This window comes from Chinchilla lanigera, unplaced genomic scaffold (genome assembly GCF_000276665.1).
Source record: "Chinchilla lanigera isolate Chin_1 unplaced genomic scaffold, ChiLan1.0 scaffold00004, whole genome shotgun sequence".
In the NCBI taxonomy this organism is placed as follows: domain Eukaryota; kingdom Metazoa; phylum Chordata; class Mammalia; order Rodentia; family Chinchillidae; genus Chinchilla; species Chinchilla lanigera.
Genome location: NW_004955405.1, coordinates 7,621,031 through 7,627,907, shown reverse-complemented (window position 1 = coordinate 7,627,907; position 6,877 = coordinate 7,621,031). Strand labels below are relative to the sequence as shown.

General features: G+C 38.2%; 1 long non-coding RNA gene across 2 annotated transcripts; it reads right to left on the bottom strand.

Moving 5' to 3' along the window:
• Positions 1-977: 977 nt before the first annotated feature.
• On the bottom strand, positions 978-6,232 carry LOC102017945. Of its 2 annotated transcripts, none has more exons than XR_001236107.1 (4): positions 6,150-6,232; positions 3,465-3,553; positions 2,579-2,650; positions 978-1,240 (listed from the first exon to the last, which is right to left on the bottom strand). It is a non-coding gene; the product is annotated as an uncharacterized LOC102017945 (long non-coding RNA). The 2 variants fall into 2 exon arrangements; XR_259363.1 differs by lacking the exon at positions 978-1,240 and adding an exon at positions 2,269-2,446.
• Between the last annotated feature and the right edge of the window lie 645 nt (positions 6,233-6,877).

Genomic DNA, 6,877 nt, shown 5'->3' with positions numbered 1-6,877 from the left:
TTTCTTTACATTTTATGCAAGCCTAAGCTTGAACTGTTTATACTTTTCTAATTGGTAATTTCAATTACAAGAACTTTTAATTCAGAAATAGAGCAAAATAAAGAAAAGAGAAAAACCTGTAGAAAGATATAAATATTTCAAGGAAATGTGCTGGACAATGATAAATGAGATACTTGGCTTTGCATGACCAAGCCGATGAGAAACATTCATATTATACAAAGAGCAATATACTGAAGTTTGTATAGTAATGTTAACCATTAGGGTTTGCTAAATTCTTGTGAATATTTTAACCTTTCCATTTAATTTGAACTTGCTGTTATTCTTTGGCACTGGTATGTTTCTGATAGTTCTTTTTTAAAATACTTAAACTGTATTTGTGAATGACATACTAAGCTTATTAAATGATATGAATATAAGTGAGACATAGTCCTTCATGGAAGAGTTTATGCCATCTATAAGAGAAATGAGGGGCTGGAGATTAGCTCAGCGGCACGGCGCCTGCCTGGCAAGCGCGAGGTTGTGAGCTCGATTTCCAGTACCGGAAAAAAACCAAAAAAAAATTTAAAAAAAAATATATAAGAGAAATGAGCTGAGTATATATAATAGAAGAAAAATGTATAGTTAAATGAGGCAGAAACATTTGAATATTAAAGTATTATTTCTAGCTTTTTACTTTCACGAGTATACTAAACATTCTGTTAATGATAGAGAAAAAACTCAGTAAGACTTCACCTCCAAATCTACAAATATATGTGGATTCTTTAGTCTCTTTTTCATACCTTTGTTTTTGTAAAAGTAGAACATAGGTAAAGATTTTCAGGCTTTAAAAACATTTCACACCTTTGTACATCTTCCTTACCTGTACAACTTCTTTACCTGAATGTTTCCCAGGGAAGCCTGTCATTTCTTAAAAGATAAAATTTACATTTTAATGTTTAATATACAGCAGTACTCTGTAATATATGAGGCTTGTTAAAACTGAATGAAAGTTTAATGGAAGATATGCTCCAGAAGTGGCACAATTTAAACTCTGAACTAAAATTCTTTTGTACAATATGGCACATTTTAACCTCTTCATGGTAAACCTTTGGCGTGCAATACCATGAGGTCCCACTAGACTTCACTGTTTCCGTCAGGTGAGTGATGCTGCTGCCTGGCCAGGATGACTGAACCTGAGCTGACTGGGACGACTGCAGGTACAGGTGTACTTCTCTGTTTGAGTTCAAGTGAGGCTTCTCTTCTGTCAGAAGTACAAGGAGAATTATTTCACATGTTACAACGGTTAGCTGAAACAGAGAGAAACCCCTCTAGAGAAGCTAAAGGGATAGCATCTAGCTAACAATATTGTTACAAGAAAGTCAGCATGTGGATTTGATCCCAAGGTGGAGAGATCACTTGTGGTTTGGGAGAATATTTACACGGAGTTTGGTAAATTGTTTCGTTTTAATAAAATTAAAAGGGAGATTGGACTTGAGAATTCTCCAATCAGACAAACCCAGTGAGGCCACATAAATAAATCCTAAATTTGCTTGATTTGCAAATCTGAGAAAAACTGAGCTTGAGCTATTTCATGTAAACTTCTGTAACAATCAAAAGTGAAACTTACATTTCCCTTCAAAACTAATAAAAATAGTTATTATTAATTAACTCTCTTCTGTCTGGAAATTCTACTTGAAAAATCAATTACTATAAAGGTAAAAAGATAAAAAAAAAAAACTTCCCCATTTTCATATATAAGCCAACCGGCTGACAGCTGCCTCTGAACTTCTAACTACTTTAGGTCTCCCATGGGGATCACAGCCTGTACTTGCTCCTTCACAATAAAGCTTAACATTTTCTTTGCTAATTTGATTTGATTTGATTTGATTTTTGGCAATTTAAAGAAAGCTTTGCTTTCATAACTCACGCTTAGTCAGATTCACAAAAATTCCACAACTGTAGCAACACACACTCATACGTGCCACACCAAGGTCTATGCTAAGCATGTAGAGTTCCTGCTCAATCGGTCCCTAAGCAGAAAGGACTTGAAGATGAAGCATTAAAGAAAAAGAAAATCACTCATGAGAATGTAGGCTGACTGTATGTAGGGCAACTATCATGATATATGTAAGGATTGGGGATTTTGTGATAGTGGGAAGATATGAAGCCCAACTTCATGTATAACAAAGGAAGGTAGGAATTTATATTCAAGAAGCAGTCAGTGGATTAAAAATTACTAACAGAAAACATCAGAGTTCGGGGAGAATTAGCACTAAAACTTACTTTCTGGATTGTTGCTGAAGCGAGGTCAGAGTGATCAGATTCACTAGGAGGCTGGTGGAGAATGAGGAGCCAGACCAACTGCCACAGGGGCTCTGTCCTGGGAGCGAGGGACTCTGGCTACCATGACTTCCAGGATTCTTTCTAAAATGTGGCTTTTGGGGGATGTACCAGTGACAGAGCCTTGCTGGGTGCAGAATGTAGAGGGACTTAATTAAAGTGTGCTCAAGAAGAAAAGTTTTGTCAGGGAAGCATCTCAATAAATAAAGAAACACAAACCACCCTAAAATACATCATAGGAACTAAAAATTCCACTAACCCTGGAAGGAGGTTGTAAGTTCTATCTGGCTCCAAAGTTTAAGATCCTCTCATTCTATCCAGTGAGCAAACCCTGATAGCAAATAACAAAAGTAATGCAAAAGGGTGTAGAAAATGTAACATATAAGCATAAGTATGATATCCAAACTAAAGTATATAAGGTAATTATAACCTAGGACTATATTAGAAGGTAACCTTATGAGTTATGAGAAGAAATCTTATGAGTTAGTCTTAGGAGTGCAAAGATTAGTGATATCAACACATTTAATATGATAATTTATGAAATTAAAGCCAGGCGTGGTGGTGCACACCTGTAATCCCAGCACTCAGGAGGCTGAGGCAAGAGGATCATTGCAAGTTCGAGACCAGCCTGGGCTACAGAGTGATCTCAAGGCCAGCTTGAACTGCATAGCAAGATCCTGTCTCAAAAAAAATTTTTTTTGTTTTGTTTTGCCTTTTTTTTGTTTTTGTTTTTGTTTTCAGTACCAGGAATCAAACTCATGACCTTGCGCTTGCCAGGCAGGCACTGTGCCACTGAGCTAAATCCCCAGCCCCACAAAAATATTTCTAAAAAATTTATGAAATTAACAGAGAAAGTAAAACATTAAATTTATAGATACTGAATATTGTATTATAGATTTTAGTATCTATTATTGAAACATTTTTGGAAGCAAAGAATGGGATATTGGGCACTTATCAATGTCAAAGAATTTATTCATTTATTCTATAGTCTTCAATTTATTGGAGTATTAATTCTCAGGATAATTCCTAATAATTCTTTGGATTTTAGTGATATCTGTTTATAATTTAGCCTTTTGTCTTTAATATTAATTAAGAAGGATCAAGTAAGTAGATCATAAGTTGGATACAGAGATGTTGATTTTTACCTTGACCTCGTAAGTTCAAATGGAGGAGGAGGACCATAGGTGCTCAGAGGTAGGGCAGACCACGTGTCAGGCAACTAGAACTGCGAGACCTGCCATTGTAAATGCGAGAAACACAGTTGGCGTCTATGGCTACATGTAAAGGAAAAGGCAGAGGAGATTCTACTTTCAATTACAGCTGCATAATGTGCTCCAACAATGTCTGCAGATGGCTATTGTTGGGGGTCAGAAGATGATACCCCGAAATGAGTTCCCTTGGACTTCAAACTCCTTTGGATCACCTGGGGAAAAGCAAACACAAGGAAGGGCTTTCTCTGAAGGCCGCTTATCTACCTCAGCAACAGATCTGTCAAAGAAGAGCACAATAGCCTTCAATCTTCTTACTGAAATTTCATTAACTCAGGAAGATTAAACTCATATCACAGAGGAAGAGTCTAAAAAAGGAAGCACTGCATGTACAGCCCAAAGGAGTTTGCTCCCAGGTCATTATCTGTTTTTCCATCTCCCCTAAAAGTCATTTATTTACTCTCTAACAGTAGCTCTAGCCCCCATTCCCTTGCACTTATGAAGAGGGTATTTAAACCTCCAATATCTGACCATTTTGGAGTTTCATGTTTAGTGTGGCTCACCTGGACAGGTGCATTCTAATAAATTTGTATGTCTTTTTGCCAGGTAATCTGTCTATAGTCATTTTCTTTCAGCAGACTCAATTACCAGACCTTCAGAAGGAAAGTTTGAACTTCCCTGCTCTACATTTCACCATCCCTGAGGTTTGCTCTAATGTGTGTGATTTTGTCTTTCATCTGGAGTGACTCATGTTGCCAATAGCACCCCCAAGGTCATGTTCTTTCATGTAAATTAATCCATGGGTGTAGTGTTTATTCTTATAGCAATTCTCACAGTAAAACTTCCTCTGATTTCCCATCAACTACCTATCCTTGAGCCAAGGGAAATGAATACCCTGGTTTCCCAGGTCACAGGCATGCTTGACCCTCCAATGGGCATGATGTCAGGTTTTGCTCAATCACATTAGCTGAACATACCTGGACTTGCAGAGGTGTCCACCAAAGGAAAAACAGGATGATGTTATTTGAAAATAGAGACATGGATTAATGGTTGATGACACATAATTAATGTGGGAAATTTCCATCAGAATACTGTATTAAGATTCTGAGAAAGCCATATGACAGAGAAGGGTGAGAGTTATGTTCCAGTGGGATTTCTAAACTCTAATTCAAGAATAGGGTAACAGTAGTTCAGATCTTTCCCCAAGAATGAGTGAATTAGTGTGCTCTAGGGGTGTGTCTTGTCCATGTGCATTTAAAATAAGAAGAAGATGATTTCTCGGCACTCTAAAGTTTAAAATTTTAACTTTGGAAATTAAAACTATGGGAAGAGTTGAGGTTTTTACTAGTTTATAGTTTCTCTGAATTTATATGATTCTTATGTTGCTTGTTATCTGGATAAAAATAATTGGACCACAAATGGACCTGTATCATATTATTGAAATTAAAAACTAGTACTTTTACTAGTCTGTTTGTACATAGAGGAAAATGAGGTAAAAATTTATTCAAGATCAATTGAGGCTTCTTGTGGACTTTGCTTCACTTCGACCTCTTTTCAGGTATGAGAATGAATGCCCATGAGTATATTCGAAGATGAAAAAATACAAAGTTTCGCTGTGACTATCAGCAACAGGGAATACTTCCTTAGGGAAAAAAGCTCATCTTTGTCTGGAGCAAGTCTGTGAGATTTAGCCACCAGGTGTCAGTAAGACTTGAGGAACTGTTGGGCTTTCCAAAGGTCAGGCATTTGGTTTATTCTTGATCTAGAAGCAAATTAGTTATCTCTACTTCATTTGGTTGCAGGAAAAGATTACAATTCATCGAAAGATCTACTGAACAAAGGTAGAATTTAAATATTTCCCTCCATGCCAATGGGCTGTTTCAACACACTTACTGAATGTGGCCTGGTTTTAATTTCTAAGAACTGAGTACCTCGAGACTCACAGTGAATGAAGCAGTTCAGCATCAGTTGAAGGGACAGGGTGCGTCTGAGGCTTGTGGGAGGCAGCCAGGGACCTTGCCAATTACAAGTAAGCTGTCATGCAAAGTCAGTGAACACGGAATAAGTAGAAAAGTTAACCTGGCCCAAACTAGACAGCATTTTATATTACCAGGACCAGGATGCTGGGACACTTTTGAAACATAAGTGAAATGGGTTCTTTTTCTTATTTACCACCTAAATGTGTGTGCCAGTAATCTTTTTACTGGGTTCAGGGTCTGTCCAGTTCTTGGTATCCTAGGGAACCGAGAGGACAAAGCAGGACTCTCAAGCGTAGTTTGAAAGAGCAAAGACAAGATACCCTCCATGCATGGGAGTGGGTCAGTGAGAAGAGCTCCCAGTGTTGTGGGGCTTGGTGTTGAGGGTTTAAACTTGAGTTTGGGATGGATTGAGGGTTTGGCCTGAGGTATGACTCCTGCTGCTGAGCAGCCGTTCTGTGGGACAGTGAAGTTTTTGAGACTTTATGGCCCTTAGAGGAGCTGTCATGTCATTCAAACCCCACTGGGAAGGCTATAGGGAAAAGTGGGGATGGGAGTGTCACATACCATAGTTAATGATATGGTAATGAAGGATGGAGTCAGCCAAAGATTTCAGAAGATATTGGGTGAGCACCACGGGACTTACCTTGTGTGAGCTAAGTTGCTTGGCTATTTTTCCCACAGTGTTTAGACTGGTCCTCCTGGTCCTGGACTAATGTTAAACTTAGGAGGTGGATCTAGTTCTAGAAAGGGAGCTGCAACTTAGGCACTCCCTTTGTCTCCCAAGTTGTTTCCTTAGCTACCTCAGCTCTAGGCTAGCAATCAGGCTCTACAAAGGGTGGCCTTTCTTCTCCTGTCCAGCCTTTTCCTTAGTTCCAGCCTCAGTCTCACTTAATATCATTGTTATTTAGGAAATTGTCCTCTGATATTGTGTATAAGACTTGATTATTAATCTATTTGACCTTGAACCAAGACATGAATATCTTAACTTTGTTTTATCTGTCTCGGTACAAACTCAACTTAAAATCTGAAATTAAATTTCACAGTGTGTCCATGACACCAGCATCAAAACTTATCTCATTATCTACTGTTCTGAGTCCCAGAAGACACGCTGTGTTCTAATAAACTGTATTTTTAAAAATCCTGCTTCTCCCTACATCCCTTTCTGAGGCACCTGTTCTGAGCACTTGGTGCACCAGCCTGGCTGGTCTGACAGTCAGGTGACTCTTGTGGCAGTTCTCGTGTAGGACATGGAATTCTGCATCAGCTTTGAATCAGTCCAATAGAGCAAGAACCCAGCTGTCCTATGTCTGTTGAAAATATAAGACTGACCTCATTAAATCGATTCTCTACATTATTTTAGAGAGCATTATT